Source organism: Prionailurus bengalensis, chromosome B1, assembly GCF_016509475.1.
Source record: "Prionailurus bengalensis isolate Pbe53 chromosome B1, Fcat_Pben_1.1_paternal_pri, whole genome shotgun sequence".
Taxonomy (NCBI): Eukaryota; Metazoa; Chordata; class Mammalia; order Carnivora; family Felidae; genus Prionailurus; species Prionailurus bengalensis.
Window position 1 is genome coordinate 189,381,676 of NC_057344.1, and position 20,810 is coordinate 189,402,485.

General features: G+C 38.3%; 1 protein-coding gene and 1 non-coding gene across 4 annotated transcripts in view; both read left to right on the plus strand.

The window, feature by feature from the left end:
- KCNIP4 (potassium voltage-gated channel interacting protein 4) overlaps positions 1–20,810 on the plus strand; it is a 1,162,373-nt gene that overhangs the window by 424,307 nt on the left and 717,256 nt on the right. The gene's annotated exons all lie outside the window — the stretch shown is intronic.
- LOC122479222 lies at positions 16,435–16,542 on the plus strand. The gene has a single exon (XR_006296288.1). It is a non-coding gene; the product is annotated as a U6 spliceosomal RNA (small nuclear RNA).

Here is a 20,810-nt window from a genome sequence, read left to right on the forward strand (position 1 = left end):
CTAGGGACAGCAGAGGGTGCCATTCAATTAAATACTTTCATTAATTATTTAAAAAATCCTTAGTACTTGATGACAAATGTATTAAAATTGAGTGCTGATTGGGGCTGACCCAATAGCAATTTCTTCAGAAAGTTAAAAAAAAAAAAAGGTTTTATTTAGGCAATATTTTTACCCTCTTGATGTGGGAGTACCTGGGAGGACACCTTTTCCTTGGAGGAAACAGAAAACATAAATAGAAGCAGGCAGTGGCTGGACCCTGTGGTATAGGGGTTAAAAGATGCAGTGTATCCTCACTAATTTTGACTAATTAGAGAGAAATGCAGATTGACTGTGAGAAGTCTGATTGTATAATGGCTAATATGAGTGTCCTGCTGCTACATTTTATGATTATACAAATATAGTTTTAGGATCTTATGTAGTAAAAATTTTCATTTTATCCATTACAATTTTCTTGTACAACTAATATGACTGGCTCAAGGCCAGTCTTTGAGAGACACTTCTAAGATAATTTATTTTTTTTTATTTTTATTTAAAAAAAAATTTTTTTTTTCAACGTTTATTTATTTTTGGGACCGAGAGAGACAGAGCATGAACGGGGGAGGGGCAGAGAGAGAGGGAGACACAGAATCGGAAACAGGCTCCAGGCTCTGAGCCATCAGCCCAGAGCCTGACGCGGGGCTCGAACTCACGGACCGCGAGATCGTGACCTGGCTGAAGTCGGACGCTTAACCGACTGCGCCACCCAGGCGCCCCCACTTCTAAGATAATTTAATGCTTTTGTATGTACAAGCTAAAACAAAAGGATTAAAAAAATTATCAAGACATAACTAAAAATGAGTAAGTAAGAAAAGATGCCTTTTATATCACCATGGCATCTAACTTTGGATTCAACTGAAATGGACATTTACACCTATAGGAGGAGCTCAGGAAACTAGGAATATGAACTACAGGTAGTCAGAGAAAAAGGGAAGGGATGTCCTGCTGCTGGAGATGGGATGACCTATGTTGCTGAGAATCAACAAAGAAAAACCTGAAACCAAAGCAGGGGCTTGTGACAGAATCCTTTCTGTTCTTGTTGCCAGCTTCAGTGGGACTGGTCTGCCTAGGGACACAGAGCATGTGACTTCTCCATCACTGAGGAGAGAATTTCCAACTCTGGAAATAATGCAGAACCCAGCCTTCTCCAAACCAGAGCTGCCATTTTGATCTTGGTTTGGGCTATATCAGCTCTTGACTGATCCAGAGTGACTGGTTTTCCTGCCTCCAGGCTCAACCTCCTTCAGTCTTCTCAACACAGTGTGGCCAGATTGGTTTTCTAAGTGCCAAACTGATTATTGTAGTTCCTGTCTCATAAATTTCAGTAGTGTCCCACTGCCCAGAGGAAAATGTCCACTCTTCCTTTAAAGCACATGTGAGGAGCACTTGTGTGGTTCAGTTGGTTAAGTGCTGACTTCGGCTCAGGTCATGATCTCACCGAGTTTGAGCCCCCCATTGGACTCAGTGTTGAGAGCTTGGAGCCTGGAGCCTCCTTCGGATTCTGTGTCTCCTTCTCTGCCCCTCCCCACCTCCTGCTCGCTCGCTCTCTCTCTCTCTCTCTCTCTCTCTCTCTCTGAAAAATAAATAAAATTTTAAAAAATAATAAAAAAATAAAACTGCTATGATGTAGATGTAACTCAGTATTTGTGAGCACGTACTGTATGTTTTATCTCAGTCTCATCAATTGAAAGACAGAACATCATAGGGTAATACTACTAGAAATATCAGGGCCAGGATTTGAATGAATTTCTTCTGCTTTCCAAACTCGTACCTTCTCCAGAATGCTGCACTTCCTTGTATGAGCTAAGGTGTAGTGTATGCCCAGGACTCCACAGCTCTTTATAGTAGGAAGGATTGCCTCTTTTGTCTGTCTCTCATTGTTTATTTAAATATATATATATTAGGATGAGGAGGTAAGGATAGAGGAATATCAGTAACTGAGGGACTATCTTAGAAAGTTATTTTCAGCTTTGTATTTATTTTTACTATGCTCCATATATCAACTTAAACACACTCATCATTAACTTGGGAAATGTACATTCATTTACTACCATTGACGGGAATTTTCCTTGGAAAGAAACTGCAGCCTAAGCATTTTCTGAATATCACAACCCTCAAAAGAATGATGTCCTACTAAATGAGGCTCAAAATGCTGTAGATCAAATTCTGTTCTCTTATGTACACAGATATATGTAAGAAAAGCCTAAGTGACATCATCAGCTTAAGTGCAACGTTAGTTCTGTCCCCTGAAAACACTATTGAAAAGAACCTCTTTGGGCGCTGGGTGGCTCAGTTGGTTGAATGTCTGACTTTCAATTTCAGCTCATGTTCTGATCCCAGGGTCTTGGGCTCGAGCCCTGTCTCAGGTTCTGTGCTGAGCATGGAGACTGCTTGGGATTCTCTGTCCTCCCTCTGCCCTTCCACACCCACACACTCTCTCTCTCTTAAAAAAAAAAAAAAAAAAAAAAAAAAAAAGCAAAACAAAACAAACCTTTGTGATTTGTAATGGATTATATCAATAAGGAAAAAGCATCTCCCCAAATTGCTCAAGCATTTCTCTGAAACACATCTTATAGTGGAAGAGTGACTTACTAACATTTTATTGGCAGCATGGAGCTCTCTTTGCGTCCTTCAGGAACATGTCTGGAAATTATTGATGTTTACTTTTTTTTGTTTGTGGAAAATCCATAGAGTTAAAAAACAGGCTGTAAGCTTACTTTCTATAAATATCACCTCAATTTTGCTAGAATCTGAGCCCCCAGATCTCATAGAAGTCTTACTCTTATTTCCAACTCATGTGGCATGATGTTTGGGGTATTGGATAATTCAGGACTGTTAACATGAACTCAGATCATGTGACCAATCAAGGAAAGGCACATCACTTCAATTTTCCTACATGCAGATGAGAATATTAGATGCCTGCTTATATATTTGTCTACATATTCTTCCTTCCGTACATTTATTTATCTACCCATATATTCATCTGTCGAGAAATATGCCAGTAAAAAAGAAAAAAAATCCTGGCTAATTTCTTGCTTTGGTAATATGAAAATTGCTTTATTTTTCTTTGTACAAATATCATTTATAAGATTAATATAATTTAATTTTCGAATCAAGAACAACTCTTTCCCAATCACTAATGATTATAAGGATTAGATGGGAAATAATTACTGCTGATTTACTAAAATATGTCACAATAACTTGAGGATTGAATTGCTATTAATTAATTAAATTGTATAGCAAGTTTTCCCCACTTAAGAAGGAAAGAATCATGTTCTGTGATTCCTTGCTACATTTGTCAATCCTCAATTTAGGGTGACCACAAACACAGAAATACACATTTCACTGGGGATAACACTGGTGTATTTGTATTTATTGCTTAAAGAAAGGGAAAAAAAATGCCTTTCAGGTTTTAGGAAATGAGGTGTCTCTTTGACTGACTATCTAAGATACTGGTTATTTGGTGAGGCATCTTTCATTTTCCTATGTTTATGGGGATATAGGAAGTGGTTGGGTATATTCCCTGAAGTTAAAAATGTAAGCCTCTCTACTCTCCTTTCACATTTGAGTTTATAAGTGCCACAACATGCATAGTTTACTTCATTTGTATTATATCCAGTATCTAAGGTAATATTATCTGGAATATAAAAGCTCAAAGTTAATTCAGCATGTTTTTATGAATTATCTATAAAGCACCTAACTATTACTAGGCATTTTAAAGAATACAGAGCTTGGGGCGCCTGGGTGGCTCAGTCAGTTAAGTGTCCGACTTTGGTTCAGGTCATGATCTTGCAGTTGGTGAGTTCAAGCCCCACCTACAGCTCTGTGCTGACAGCTCAGAGCCTGAAGCCTGCCTCAGATTCTGTGTCTCCCTCTTTCTGCTTCCCCGCCCCCAGCTTGCACTCTGTTTCGCTCCAAAATAAATAAATACTAAAAAAATTTTTGGAAAAAAAAAAGAATACAGAGCTGAAGTTAGAACTTTTGACCTTCAGAATCTTTTTGTATCACTGAAAAGACGGAATACACAAGACAGTATAATGGCATGAAGTGTTTTTTTTTTCATATATTATGTCAGATTTACACATAGCTATAAGATTTGGCATAGAAATTTCCTTTTGAAATATTTTGGGTTATATTGCTCCTTTTTTAAAATCAATAGTTCTTTATAGATAGTCTCTTTGCTAGTTATTTGTCAGATGCAGCATGGGAATTTATAAAGCTAGTGAGAGGAGAAAATGAATATCTGATGGTTCCAAGCTGGGTTGCTACTGGGTATATTGGAAAACAGTCTTCCAGAGGGTAAGGGCACATGACTTTCTTAGCAAAGTACCTTCTTCATGCATAGTATATGATAAAATGATGGTGGTTTAGTTCAGTTAAGACGAAAGTCATCAGGGGGCACCTGTGTACCTCAGTCAGCTAAGCATCTGACTCTTGGTTTCGACTCAGGTCATGATCTTACAGTTCGTGAGTTCAAGCTCTGCATCAGGCTCTGTGCTGATGGTGCAGAGCATGCTTGGGATTCTCTCTCCCTCTCTCTGTCTGCCCCCCCCTCACTTGCACTTGCTCTCTCTAAAATAATAAATAAATAAATAAATAAATAAATAAATAAATAAATAAATGAAATTTTAAAAAGGAGAGAAGTCATTCATGGATCCAACAAGTATTGACTTCATTAAGTGTCAGACACTGTGCATGGTACTAGTTTGGGCCAACAAACCAACAGTGTCTTAACTTTTATGGAGCTGACAATCTGGTGATGGAACAAGTGATTCAAAAATAAGTGATAGGAAAAGATGAGATGCTATGAAAGAGAATAATAGGAGGCTTACTTAGAAGGTTTCTCTAAAGAGTTGATATTTGAAATAAAACCTAAATGAAAAATTTTTAAGTATGTGAAGAATGGGAAGACAGAGGAATAGAAGTTGTAAAAGCTAGAAGTGGAACAGAATTTGAATTGTTCACAATGTTGGGAGGGGGAGAAGGAGGAGGGGGAGAAGAAAAGTCATAGTGGCTGTACCATATATCAGAAAGGGGCATGAGACAAAGTTTGAGGAACAGTTAAGTGCAAGATGTTGCATTTCACAACCATGTGAACTATTTGGGCGGGGGCACTCCAAGGGGCTACTCAATTAATAGCACCTCATCCCTATCTCAGTATGGACAAAGTGAGACAATGCTAGGGTGAATATAGAAGCCAAAACATCTGCTTGGTGTGAGAGCCAAATGGGCCCACCCCCGGAACACAAGAATGATAGGTACTGCCAGCCTGTTTATAAGAAGGATTGCACCAAGGCCACCCAGCTGAGGGACAGGTGTAAAGGGCATCAAGCACAGCAGAGCATGCCAACCTGTTCTCTCACTTGCCAGTCAGATATGTATCATCACCTTCCTCAGGGTGTAACAAATTAAGGAGCAGGGGAAAACCAAGGTCACACCGAACCTCAGTCCTTCATAAGCAGGGAACCTCATGACGGCAAAGAACATGGCGGGTATTATACACTTTGGCTGTTGTCGGAAATCCACTTTAAGGTAGTAAGGAATGTACATGATCCTGTAAGTCATTACATATAAATAAAGTACCTTAAGGGCTTAATATAAATAACTACATAGAAAGATTATGAATATTATTTAAAACTAAATCATATCAAATCACCATTATCAATGCAATTTCATATTTACTATAGCAGAGATAAAATAAAAAGCAAACATCATTTACTATGTGCTAGGAAGTGTTCTGGGTGCTTTACAAATATTAACTCATTTAATGCACTTAATAACCTAATGAGTTAGGAGTTATGATTTTTTTATCCCGGCTTTATAGTTAGAGATATCAAACATTATAATATTTGAGAGTATAGCCTGAGGTCAAACAGGAACTAACTCGTATAGGTAGGAATTGATTTTAAGGCCTCTCTTACAGATGCATGGGGTAGGGGGAGGAGAATTTAGGGACCGGTTTGCATTTTCTTTGTCTTACGTTCTGTTTCACTGCTTTGAGTAGAGAGAATTAGTCATACCCCAAATATGCTGTGATGGGTGAAAATCTATTTTACTTGACTCATAACTGCTTAAAAACATATTACAATATTATTGCTTTGAAAAGCATTCATAAAGAGGTTTAAAATTGCAGTGGCTACTGTTGTTCTTTCCTGGAGTCTCTGAAGGGTTAAGTGCAATTCCTTAGTCAGTTGGATTAGAACATGATAATGTGTAGACTGAAGTAAAATACCCTAATGCATATTATATTAAAATAGTCTTTTATTTTGCAATCACCTGTCAACTCATTTACTTCTATTAATTCAGTGTTAACTATGATAGGCACAGGTTGAAGTCATTAGTGTTTAAAATGTCTCTCAAAAGTGTGTTACATTCCCATCATCCCCGAGAGGAGGTAGACATATTGATGCAGTATCTTGAAAGACAGTGGGCTTCTAAGAAGTATTTAAATGGGCCAGGTGTTTGTCTGTTTTTTTTTTAAATAATGTTCATCACAGGTGAGTGTGGTTTTTCAATTTGCACATGTTTTCCAGATTGCCTGGAGCTTCTGAAAAAGACACATCATTGAAACAATTTCCATATGTTTCATGATAGAACTACTCTGGCTGCTGGGGAGAAGAAAGGTGGAAGATGGTTAAGAATGGAAGTGGAGAGAGCATTTCGTAAGCACTCTCAGGGGTCTGGACTAGAGATTGTGGTGCCTAAGATAGTGAATAGAGCCAAGATACAGTTGAGATCAGCATTCTGAGACTTGCTGATAGATTGGGCGATGCAAAAAAGGAAGAATTAGAGGAATCCCTTCTCTCAGGTTCAGGATATGAGGTAGATGATGATGATGATGATGATGATGATGCCATTCCTGAGTAAGTGAAGACAGGAGTGGGTGGCCTGACAGATGATCTTGGGGAAATGGGATGATTTCCACATGTTAATTTTGAGATTCTTGTGAGACCTCAAAGTAAAGAACTCAAAGTAAAAGAATAATAAAGCTAACACTGCATGGACTACACTGTGTTCTAGGTCTGTTTTCACAGTTTATATCATGACTTCATTGAACCCTTACAGCAATCATATGTGGTCATCAGCAGGACTATTGTCATACCCATTTTACATATAGAGACAGTTGTACATAAAAATGAGACCCTCTAGGTTGAAGTATACAGATCAGTGTCAGGGACTAAGAAAATACTCATTAAAGTGTATCCATTAAGTTTCTTGCTTGGAATACTCACTGATAATATTTTGGATGCTCTCCGATGCCCCTGCTGGATGCCGGATTGTTGAAAAAGTGCTGTATTTTGAACCTGGGTACAGAATTAGATGGTAATTAGAGGCACAGAATAGCTAACACTCTGGAGGACAAATGAATTAAAGGAGATGCTGCAATTATTACAAAAAGCACTGGCTGACAAATTCTATGCTCCAACAAGTTCACGATTCTACTTCACAAAATGATAATAGAGGGCAATTTAATTAAAAGATAATGGAATAAATTAAGAATGCTCCAGTATCTCTGTATGCCTTAAGAGCATACATATTCCCCTCATAAAAGTCAACCCAGAAATCTTTCTTACCCAAATGGAAGCAGTCTATAAATATCACACATTAAGGTTCAACTATATTGAAACAAAGCTGGTGGAAATATTTGCTTAAGTTTTCTCAAGTAGGCATATGGCATTTTTTTTTTCATTTAAAAATGAACCGAGTTAAAAGGAAAAGTGTGAACAAAGTTGTCTTGTAAAATTTTGACTTCTTTCTTAACGTATTATCTATGGAGTGCCAAGAACCGTGCTGAGACATCATGCCAAGAGTTGAGTTCACCTCTTAATAGATAACCCCACGAAGGTAAAGATTCTGTGAATTCTAAATAGGATCCATGAGAGCAGAGACCTTGTACTCTTCAGTGTAATATGATGGTTAGAAGCGAGGGATTGAGGACCCTGGGTTCAAATCTCAGTTCTACTAATACATAGCTGTGTGGCCTTAGACACATTCTTCAACCTTCTTGTTCTTCAGTCTGCTCAATTGGTTAAAAGAATGTCATAATGGCATTTCCTCATAGGCTTGTGTATTATGTGAATTAATAAGTATGAAAAGTGCTTTGAACAGTCCATAAGAGGCACTCAAAAATTCTCAGCTGCTACTAAATCTAAACCTTATTTGGGACAGGATTCATATCTCTTTTCTTGGGCACTAGGAAAATTAGAGGGTTGTTTGGTATCTGTTTTAGTGTCCCCAAACATGCCCCCAAGTGGCAGATAGGCCTCTTGGAATTGGCTGGCCTTCTCTGAACACATGACAATTTACAAGGGATTCTACTTGTACTTTCAGATTCAAGCCTAATTTCTGACCTAGACATAAGACCACTACAACTTCTGCACTACAAAATCTTTGCAGATCCTGAGAATCCTTCTTGGGGCTAAAGAAGTGCTGTCTTTAGCTGTACATCCTGGTACTTTGCCAAACTTTGTTCCTAAGGACCTGTGTTCTAGCAAATGAAATAGTGTCAGTCTCATAAGAAATAGGACCACTGCTGAGCATTAGAGAGCCAGGCCAAGTACACTATTGGTGGTTCCATTGGAAATGCTATTCTGTAGGTTCCTTTTATGGCCTGTCTTCTCCCCCCATAGGTAGGACTTTCCACCTTCCCTAGTGAGGGCTCATCTTTTGAGTCTTATCAGGAGGCCTCACTGAGTGGACAGATTGAGAACTGAACTTGAACTGCAAGCTTCAGGGTTCAGGAAGTGATTCCTTCGCTCTGTGCTCTTCTGGTCACCGTTATTTGCTGCCACTGCTCTATTGTGCCTCCCATCTGATGGCTGCTGTTCCCCCTCTACGTGTACCCTTGATGATTAGGGAGGGTTAAATTCCCCTCCCAATGAAAATAAAATGCAATACTTTACTTTGGGTGTCTTAGAACTGATTCCTGAGGGAAAAAAAATAGATAAATGGGGGATGGCATTTTCCTTTAACTCTTCAGAGTGAGATTGGATTTGAGTCCTGAATATTCACACTTGTTAATGCATTTACCCAAGCCAGTTGCTTGGTTCCATGGAAAGACAAGGAATGTTTGATGGAATGAGTGGGTGTATTCTGTTTGATTATATTCAAAATTCAGAGAAAAGGCACTGTGGAAAATGTGGGAAAGTGGCAATAGGCACAGGATTTGGAATCAAAAAGACCTGGGGTGGGAAATCCTATGTTCATATCTTGTAAGATGTGTGGCGTTGGGCCAGGCTCCTAAGTTCTCAAAGTTGTAGTTTTCCTATGTGTGAGTTGGAAATAGTAATTCCAGGTCATAGAGTTTTATGTGGATTAAATGGGAATGAATGGAGTATGTCATTGTGAAGTGACATACAATAGTGGTGGCATTGTATTTGCATGACTTGATGTTTCCTCAGCCTTCAGTTAAGGTAAATTTGAATTATGTGCAGTGTTCTTCATCTCAACAAGTGCTTGCTTAATTTCAATCAATATGTCAGCAACAGGGTTAAGTACTGTGAAGAAATTCTTAAGACAAAATCCTTTGCCCTGAAGGAGAATAGGAACACATTAACTCACAATGGGTAAGATAAAAATCAATGATAAATAGAAACGTAAAATTTATTGAAAAACCTCAACTCACTGGGGCGTAACAATGAAATGATTTTATGTCTCTCCATAACTGCCTCATTTGTAATATGTGCCCTCCCCGCCTTCTTCCTGTTCCTTAATGACATCTCAGGAATCTTCTAGAACTTTCTGACCAATGTCAGATATTACACATGAGTACTTTGAAACTCCTTATCACCTTTTTTATTCAAAATACTCTACCTCCCCTCCTTGTGTGTGTGTGTGTGTGTGTGTGTGTGTGTGTTTTGTTTGTGACCTAGCTCCTTTGGTTTGTGACCTAGATCCTTTAGTATATGAGGCAGAGTGAAGGAGAGAGAAATATACTTCATTTCTGTGTTTATGGTTGTTAATGGGAAGAAAGTCCCCCTCTAATGTAGTTGTTTCTCAGTGTGTGGTGCTCATGGTTTTCCTGGGTGTTGATATTCAGCTTCCATGGTCCTGCCTTAATTTAGAACCCTTATCTACATTGGACTTATCAGCTCTTTAGGCTGCCCCAGAACCTCCATGATCCTTCACATGAAGGTGTGAACATGACTGAGGTCTTCTGTAACATTCTCTGAGTGTCCTATGGACTTGGAATAAGTTGTAGCCATTTTTCCCAGGCACACAACCCCATATTCTCTGCAGGTATGGGCTCCTCTTCCAATTCTTCAATCTTGGGTATTCCGCAGACTATAGCCAGGCATCAGGCTCCATTATCATGCATGTTCCTAAACTCCACGTCTTCACAGGCATAACTCACCAGGCTCTTCTCCGACTTGCTGGTTGTACTAAGGTAGACCTGTGTGTTCTGCAGCTAAGCAGCCTGTAGCAGAATAAATAGATATAAACCTGGATAGGCACCCCAGATATTGACCAGTGAGTCATGGGTGTCATCAACCAGTTTAGTTTGAGGGGCTATGAGAGAAGAGCAGGAAATTCTATCAGTCTTGTCTCTGCTGTCTTTTTTTCCACAAGTCCCTTCTTTAGTTTTCAGTGGGTCGAAGGGAAGGAGGAATTGTAGTTTACAAGACCTATTTTGTTCTTTTGGTATGCCCATGTGATGGTATCTAACCTTAGTTATAGGTGACTCATTAAAGTTGAATTATTTAGCACCTACAAGAAAACCTCTCGACATCAGAGAACAGATACAAGTATCTTTTTTTTTATGGCAATGAAGAGGGGCAATGACTAATAAGTTTTCTGAAAATATTTAGGAAGGCTCCTCAGTCCCTCTCTTACTCCCTTGTTTCACACAGCACCTTGCTCAAAGTTAAAGCTTGTTGTAGATTTTTTGTTTGATGTTTTCCATTCATTGACCAGTCTTTTCATATGTGTCTTTATTCTCATATGCAGCAATCATGTATCAAGCTACTACTCGATGCAACTGGTCTACAAGAAGATGATAACACACAAAAGAGAGGACAGATAAAGCCCATTGAAGGAGGCACTTACAAGTGCAATGAATATGATCCTTGAGAAGTAGGAAGTACTTACAGAGCAGAAGCACTTGTCCCTGAGACCCAGCCTGGTCAAGGAGCCTCTGGAAAACTTCCTTAGGGAAGAGATGGTTAAGCAAGAACCTGATGGTAACATAGAAACTAGTGAGGCAGAGAAGGTAGCAATAGTTTCTAGATCAAAGAAGGGGCTTCTTCAAGTCACTGAAAGAAATTTAGAATGGTTGTAAGGTAAAGAATGAGCTGTGTTAGGTAATATTGGAAAATAAGTAGAGGCTAAATCAAACAGACTTTATAGGTCATGTTTAGAATGGAGGTCGGAGTGGATGAATGAGCAAATGAATGAGAGTTGAATGAATACTCTTCTTTCAGGCGCACATCTCCCCTGAAAAGGATGGACAGATAGGTCAGATTTACCTATGCATAATGATTGAAAGCATAATGATGCTTTCAATGAGAAGAAGTGACCAGCCTACATCCTTCACCATTTTTCCTGAGGGGTGTGAGGGTAGACATTTGGGAATAAAGAAATGAAAAGTCTCTGATGGGGAGACAGCCTTTCTTTCACCAGGGCCTTTTCAGCTATAATTTAATAGCCCCTTTCTATTTCTATCCCTCCTTTTACTTTAATATTTTTTTCTCTTTTTCCTTGTGTCCCATCTCTTCTCTAACCCTCCAGTGACCCTGTGCTAATTAGGTTTGCTTATCTATCAATATACTTTTAATTCTTTTGAGGAAAGAAAAGTTATCGTCATATATTTACTGTTTTCCCCATTAGCGCTGTCTTTGTAGGCTCCATGTTCTCTGTGGAAACATACACTCTGTTTGAAGTGGTTATATTTTATTGTGTGGATACCAATAATCTGATGATGTCTTTTCTAAAATATCTGCCCTTTTCCTCTGTGTACCATGGAGAAAAACATTAGGCTTGTAGCGATCCAATTGCCTTGAATTAGTGACAACAGGCTTTTCTCTACTGAACTGAAAATGTTTTCACCTTGGGAAATATAACTGAAGACATCATGTCACTGTGCCATTTTTGAAGGCATAAATACAACTTAGAAACAACATCAGTACATGCAAATCACTCCAATGCCTTATTTCTGAGGCTCTATCAGGGAAGCTGCCTTGTCTCTAAAGGGTCAGGATGTAGCTTACAGTTAAGATTTCTTTCATTTCAGGGCTCTGACAGTCCCATCTTAGAAATATTAGGTGACTACACAAGGCTAACATCTTCACTTTTCACAGGGGCTTTCTTATTCCCCGTGATTTACGAAGCACCTTTGTTGAGAGGACCTACATCTATTTCAGGAAAGAAAACCAGACTTGGATGTGTTTACAATTTTTAGCCTGTTTTCTTGTAGCTGAGGTGCCCCATTTGCATCTCCATTAAACTTATTCATAAATCAAGCTCTCCTAAATCTTTCTCCTACCTCCGGGTCTCACAGATAGATAGAGTTGGCAACATGGGCTAAGGTTTTTCTATACTATTGTTCAAGCCAAAGATGTGGTTTCTTTTCATCTCTTTTATGGTTATCTAAATGAGATCTAACTAAAAACAGCCAGGTGGCAAAGTTGAAAAAGTAGCTATCAGGGAGTAACGAACATGATAATAAAAAATGTATTGGCCATTTAGTATATGTCATGTAAAAAGCCCAAATTTAATGTTCACAACAAGCCCCTGGGAAAAGACTGTTGGTGGATGAAGAAATATGTTCAGAACTGCTTAATAAATTGAATAAAATCCCACAGATATTAAGAGAAAGATCCAGGATTCTAACACTTGTTTCTCTGATTCAATTATACCAGCATTAAAAGATTCATATGTGTATTACATGGACCCCTGAATATATTTTTTTTAATTTAAAACAGGTTTATATGTTACTTAAGTTTGAAAAAATGCATTATGCTATACTGCTTTTTTTTAAGTTTATTTATTTGTTTTGACAGAGAGAGAGAGAGAGAGAGAGAGAGAGAGAGAGAGAGAGGACATAAGTTGGGGAAGGGCAGGGAGAGGGAGAGACAGAATCCCAAGCAGGTTTGGTCCATCAGTGCACAGGCTGATGTGGGGCTCGAAGTCATGAACCATGAGATCATGACCTGAGCTGAGATCAAGAGTCAGACACTTAACCAACTGTGCCCCCCAAGCACCCCTATGCTATACTACTTCTTACAAAGAAGTAAGTATATTACTTCTAACAAATAATTGTTGCACCAATCTTTCTCTTACTTGCTATGTGATAGTAGATATTGCAAACACTCCCTGAATCTCACTTCCTCATCCGAAAGCTTTAAGGGCTTGAAAGTCTCTTTTGGTAATAAATCACTCTTTAAAAAATAACCTTATTAGTCATTAGGTATATTTATACAACAATTTGTTTCATTAGTATGAGGTTGATTACTCTTGTAATTACAAAGTAAACTACAGAATTGGTCTCATAATGATGTCTTCAATGTGATATCATTTGTCTTATTACAGGACTTGAGTATGAGATACTTGTTCTAATGAGAAAGGCCCAAAATATAAAAATGCCTCCATATATCTGAAAATATGGATATTTCAAGGAAAATTAATTCATCCTCCTTTTATATATGTTGCTTTGTAGAACTTCTCTGTTCCATGTCTACTCCCTAAATGTCACCAATATAAAATGTTGATGAGGCAAACGTGAGTTTGTTACGTGCCCTGGTATGGAAGAACACTGCCTAGGGAGAGGTTTGGCGATGTCTCTGAAGAGGGCCTCAAGGTCAGATTTTATTAAGAATTTCAAATTTGGCTTAAGACTGGTCTTTCAATGAAGAGCCTTGATTAGGATTGAGTAAGGATCATGATACAACCAACCAAGATTGGTAGAAACAGCAAAGCAGGATTTTGAGCTGAAGGTTTTGTATGGTCTCAGGGTATAAGCTGTTGACCGATGCCTCCTGGGGAAGAGTTGATGGATCTTTCGGGAGGTTCCTTTAATGAACTATCAAGTCACTTGCTTGGACAAGAATCTCCTGGAACACAAAGATATGCTAACAGAGACAGCAGCATAGTAAATTCCTGTGGATGTAGACAGCGTGTTAGGGGTGGGAAATAAGTAGTTTCCATTGTCAGGGTTCATCTTGCATGTGGAGGTAGATGGCTTTGTTCTCATAGCTCATAGTGAGAAGGGTATTTAATTTTATTCTTGTCTCTACTGCTGGAGAATGAACTCTTCCATAACAGAGCCATCCTGCTAATCATTTGTGTTTCTCCACAAATGACTTGTATGTCTCCACCTGGAACAGAGTAGTACCCTAGTAGTAGAGAAGGGTTGGTGAAGGTAGCATGTATGGTAATGCTATAATAGCTTTTATCTGCTGCTCACTCCCCCCTTGCCAGATGTCCTGCTATGTACTTTCTGGTGAGTGATTTCATCCACGCTTTATAACAAGCATATGGGATTGCTTCTATTTTCATTTCACAGATCTGTCATTGAGAGAGATTGTTTTCTTTGTTTAATGAAGGGTTGTTACAACTAATTGGGCATTCTTTCAATAGATTCGTATCATGGAAGTCGGTTTACTGTGTTTATCTTTATTCATTCCAACATAAATTTTAGCATTATCAACAGATTTGCATATTATCAACAGATTTGCAAAGCTGAGAGGGAACGTTAGCCATTAGTAATGTCAGTGAGTATCTTACAGTGATCATAAAAAACTCATTAACCAATATTTCTTTTGTCAGAGTTTTTAGCACAGAAAAATTGATTGCCATTTGATTCCCATAATATCCTTCATGAGAATAGGTATCTCAATATTCTGGTCTCCCTGAATCAGACCTTTGAGTTGAACCCTCCCCAGCTTGTGGCTTTTCCAACTTTTTAAGTCTCTGCTGCCACACTGTGGGGAAACACAAAATAAAACATTAGCTTCTTAGATATTTTTTTCATCTTTGTATTATGGAGCAATTGTCACTTACAGTACCTCAAATTCAATTAAAAACCAAGTGACATTAAAGTAAAAAGCATTCAGACAAAGGATTATGTTAAGTGAAGTCATTACAAATTGAGGCAGTGATGGTACTATTATTAATAGGGTTACTTTATTGACTCCTTGGGTAATGAGTTCAATTCAAAATGTGGTCACTTTAAGAGAGGAAGCCTGGTATAATGAAACAAATATAAGCTTCAATTCTTACTATATCAAAGAGACAGACCTCCTTCCTCACTTCCTTGCTTTTTAGTTTTCTTTTTTCCATTCCTCTTTTCCTTTCTTCTCCCACTAAAATTTATTGAGTACCTACTACCCTGTGCCAGCCATTATGCTGAATGGTACTAACACAAACTCAAATTAGGCTATGTCTCTGAATCTCAAAAGAGATGCTTTTTAGTCATAAAGGTATATCAAATGAAAATTAGAATATAAAGCAAGCTTGAGAGAATTCTGCACAAGATATCATGGGACTATGAAAAAACAGCTTCCAAAGCCACAATTTGAATTATTGGCAGCAAATTTTGATACTTTCTTTTCTGAGTCAGAAATCCCATCATCCAATGACTGTGACAGCTATTATCTGCAAATGGCATGAGCTCAAGTTACCTTACTTACAATGAGACCGATTGTTGTCATCTTCGGTTGAAGGCAATTGGAATATATGGGGATTAAGGAAAGTGATTGTTAAACAGACCCCTTCAATATAATCAGTGCATTTCAAAGTAGTTGAAAGAGCTATAGATAAAAAGGTGGAGATCTTTTCAATCTCCTTAGAAATATGCTGCTTTTTAATCACATATATTTCATCATGGATATAATGCAATACTGGTATTCCTCATCTGCTTTCAAGCATTTCTAAGCAGGAACACCTAGAATGAGGATATCCACTAGGGTTTAAAAAATAGAATGCTTAGTATTGCTTCAAAGAGCCTACAAAATGACATTGTAATATTCAACCTCTACTATTCCTTTAAGCCATAAAAGTGGTAGCTATTTCCTAAAAATGAGCTTTATTTATTTTTCTTTAATATACTGTTTCCCAGCGTCAAGAGCCTAGAAATACCCATATCTATTTCAAGGCTTAGCAAACCTGGGAATCAAGATTAAAATGTTCATGTTAGTTGAGGAGATTCAATAAGGGAAGGATGCAAATTATTATTTTTTGAGTGTATATTATTCACAGGCATGTGTCAGACAATTTATATCTGTTAGCACCTCAAAAAAATTAAAAAAAAAAGGTCAGTGTATTAGCTCTATTTCTGAGATGAGGAAACTAAGGCTTTAAGAGGAAAAGCAACATGTTCAAGGTCTCATAACTAGTACGTGGCAGGACTTGGGTGAAACCAGACCCGTAATGTCAATTCCACCATCTGAAAGGAAGCATTTAGTGCTCGCTTTGGCAGCACATATACTAAACTTGGAACGATACAGAGAAGATTAGCATGGCCCCTTGCGCAAGGATGAAAGGAAGCATTTATATATCTACATCCAAATGGAAATGTACATTATTTAAATTTGTCTGAGTTTAGTTTTTAAGAGGAAGATGGTATCAGTGGTATCAGGAAGATAAATACAAAGATGTTGTTTTAAATCACATGAAAATGTATTTGCTTATCTTTGAAGTGCACATTTTTTTTTTATTAAGGACATTTTAAATTAAGCCTTCTTCTTGGAGGTAAAAGAAAACTGTAAACTAATTTAAAAGTCAGGAATCTGAGTTCTTTTGAAGTGCAGGTTTTCAGAGCCAAAATTCATTAACATCAATTTGACGGGAAAATCAAGTCAAATAGTTTAATGCTGAGTCTTTTTATGATGTGAAACAGATGGTTGCCGTTCATAAATCCAGGGGAGATTTATAGTCCAGTAGCAATGGAAAAAAACAAACGAAAAGTAGAAGGTGGGTAGAGTCTGTTTTGGCAGCTTGATTTGGGCTCAAGGACAAAAATCTGGCCTCCTAGGAGCAAAGGTAGGAATATGCAATGCAGGTTGCTAAGGAGGGAACAGCTTGATCGGTGGATGAGGCTGGCATGCTGCCCATGGACTGAACTTCACTTTCCACATCTGTAATGGGGTAATAGTGGTATTAAGCCATAGGATTACTGTGAAGATTGAACAGAGTAATGCATGTAAGAATCTTGATTCAGCAAATGCAAATAGCACATAGCACATAGCATTATACCTGGTTGATAAATGTTAACTTTTATTATCCCTACAGGCAATAGAATTAAGCAGACATAACCCAAGTTACCTTATCACCATATCAGGTCTCCAGAAGCAGGTTTATATCATAATGGGTGCATGACATTCTAGACTGACTTAATTTTACTAACATTCAATTCTTGACTTGTAAAAAGGGAATATTAAATACCTACTGTGCAAAGGTGTTGTGGGGTCAGATGAAAGGATCTTTGTGAAAGGCCTTTGTAAAATGTACTCAAATGCTGGTTGTCATCATTATCTCTTTCTTCCTAGTTTTCATAGGGATCTCATCTTTAAATTCATTAGTGAGTCAGATTAATTCATCAGTGATCAGGAATAATAATCTTAATAATATAACAATAATATAAATATGTTCATTAGCTGGGATTTACTCTTCTAGCTCTCTGCCATGAATACCGAACTATGAGGGGGAAACATCTCTGAGTTCGCCAGTTGATAACACAGAACTCTGAGGGGAGCACATACAGATTCACAGTGAACCGAGGGAAGTAAAATGGCAGCTAGGGAACAGAAGCAGGGCAGGTGCATATGTTAGGAATCTATTTAGCGACGAGTAACGTAGTGTTCAACTAACAGTGACGTCAATTTATGAGCTAATGCTTTATTTTTTAACACGATTATGGGATGATGGTTTCCTAGTCTTGGATCAGCTCGTAGCAGTGCTGTCTGAGCCCCCAGGATCTCTGTTTTCCACTGCTTATCGTTTCCATCCCATACTTGCTACCTTGTGGCAGCACATGGCTGCCACAGCTGCATTGTCCATGTTTAAGGCAGGAGGAAGGGCAAAAGAATGGTACCAGCAATTTCTGTCCCTTACAAACAGAGCAAATGCTTTACCAAGATCCCCTGGCAAACTTATGATATCTCAAAGGCCAGATGATGTCAGATGGCTATTTCTGGCTGCAACCAACGCTGGGCAAATGAATATTTAATTAGGTACATGTGAAGTCTGAGCAAAATCTAAGCTTCATTAACAAGGAATATGGATGAAAGAAATTGAAGAAGACACAAAAACATGGAAAAAAAGATTCCATGCTCCTGGATAGGAAGAACAGATATTGTTAAAATTTCGATATTACCCAAAGCAATCTATGTATTCAGTGCAATCCCTATCAAAGTAACACCAGCATTCTTCACAGAGCTAGAACAAATAACCCTAAAATTTGTATGGAACCAGAAAAGACCCCAAATAGCCAAAGCAATCTTGAAAAAGAAAACCAAAGTAGGAGGCATCACAATCCCAGACTTCAAGCTATACTACAAAGCTGTAATCATCAAGACAGTATGGTACTGGCACAAGAACAGACACTCAGATGAATGGAACAGAATAGAGAACCCAGAAATGGACCCACAAACTTATGACCAACTAATCTTTGACAAAGCAGGAAAGAATATCCAATGGAATAAAGACAGTCTCTTCAGCAAGTGGTGCTGGGAAAACTGGACAGCGACATGAAGAAGAATGAACCTGGACAACTTTCTTACACCAGACACAAAAATAAACTCGAAACGGATGAAAGACCTCAGTGTAAGACAGGAGGCCATCAAAATCCTCGAGGAGAAAGCAGGCAAAAACCTCTTTGATCTTGCCTGCTTCAATTTCTTACTCAACGCGTCTCTGGGGTCAAGGAAAACAAAAGCAAAAGTGAACTACTGGGATCTCATCAAAATAAAAAGCTTCTTCACAGCGAAGGAAACAATCAGCAAAACTAAAAGGCAACCGACAGAATGGGAGAAGATATTTGCAAATGACATATCAGATAAAGGGTTAGCATCCAAAATCTATAAAGAACTTATCAAACTCAACACCCAAAAAACAAATAATCCAGTGAATAAATGGGCAAAAGACACGAATAGATACTTCTCCAAGGAAGACATCCAGATGGCCAACCGACATATGAAAAAATGCTCAACGTCACTCCTCATCAGGGAAATACAAATCAAAATCACAATGAGATACCACCTTACACCTGTCAGAATGGCTAACATTAACAACTCAGGCAAACAACGGACATTGGCGAGGATGTGGAGAAAGAAGATCTCTTTTGCATTGTTGGTGGCAATGCAAGCTGGTGCAGCCACTCTGGAAAACAGTATGGAGGTTCATCTAAAAACTAAAAATAGAACTACGTTACGACCCAGCAATTGCACTACTAGGCATTTATCCATGGGATACAGGTGTGCTGATTCGAAGGGACACATGCACCCCCATGTTTATAGCAGCACTATCAACAATAGCCAAAGTATGGAAAGAGCCCAAATGTCCATCGATGGATGAATGGATAAAGAAGATGTGGTATATATATATATACAATGGAGTATTACTTGGCAATCAAAAAGAATGAAATCTTGCCATTTGCAACTACGTGGATGGAACTAGAGGGTATTATGCTAAGTGAAATTAGTAGGAGAAAGACAAAAATCATATGAATTCACTCATATGAGGACCTTAAGAGACAAAAAAGATGAACATAAGGGAATGGAAACAAAAATAATATAAAAACAGGGAGGGGGAAAAAACAGAAGAGACTCATAAATATGGAGAACAAACTGAGGGTTGCTGGAGGGGTTGTGGGACAGGGGACGGGCTAAAGGGGTAAGGGGTATTAAGGAATCTACTCCTGAAATCATTGTTGCACTATATGCTAACTAATTTGGATGTAAATTAAAACAAAATAAAAAAGAAAATTAAAATTCATAAAAAAATAAAAATTAAAATTAAAAAAAAAACCCACAAACACACCAAGGAATATGGGAAGAATGGGTAGGAATAATGGCACAGCTAGCAGTCCCTGCCACAATGCAGTTCTTAGAGCTGGTGGGGAAGGGACCATTCCCAATTAAAGGTATAGGAACTCCAACATAGTAAACATGATGGCATTTCCAATGAGGTTGGAACCTTGAGTTGTTTGTGTATGTGTTTTTAGGCTGAGAGACAAAGAACATATAGAATAGATGGAGATTGGGGTGCCTGGGTGGCGCAGTCGGTTAAGCGTCCGACTTCAGCCAGGTCACGATCTCGCGGTCCGTGAGTTCGAGCCCCGCGTCAGGCTCTGGGCTGATGGCTCAGAGCCTGGAGCCTGCTTCCGATTCTGTGTCTCCCTCTCTCTCTGCCCCTCCCCCGTTCATGCTCTGTCTCTCTCTGTCCCCCCAAAAATAAATAAACGTTGGAAAAAAAAAGAATAGATGGAGATTGAATTTTGAATTAAAGAAATGGAGTGAGGAATTTGCTTTAAGTATCAGTTCCCTTATAAATTATTTCTCTCATAATTGATGGAAAAATAATATGTGACTTGTCATGTGCTATATCCTTAAGTGAAAATATCACATTTTTCCTAATCCAAGTTGTTTTTTTTTTTTTTTCTGGCAAAATAAGTGCTATCTACTCTGACTCTCTAGGACATTTGTCATAGTTTTGATTCTGTGTTCAGTGTTGTTCAAGACTGTAACTAAAAAAGAAAATTGGCTAAGGAAACTATATTTCTAAGCAAATGATTTAAACACCCTAAGCTTATAGGGATAAAAAGAGATTTCATGAGACAC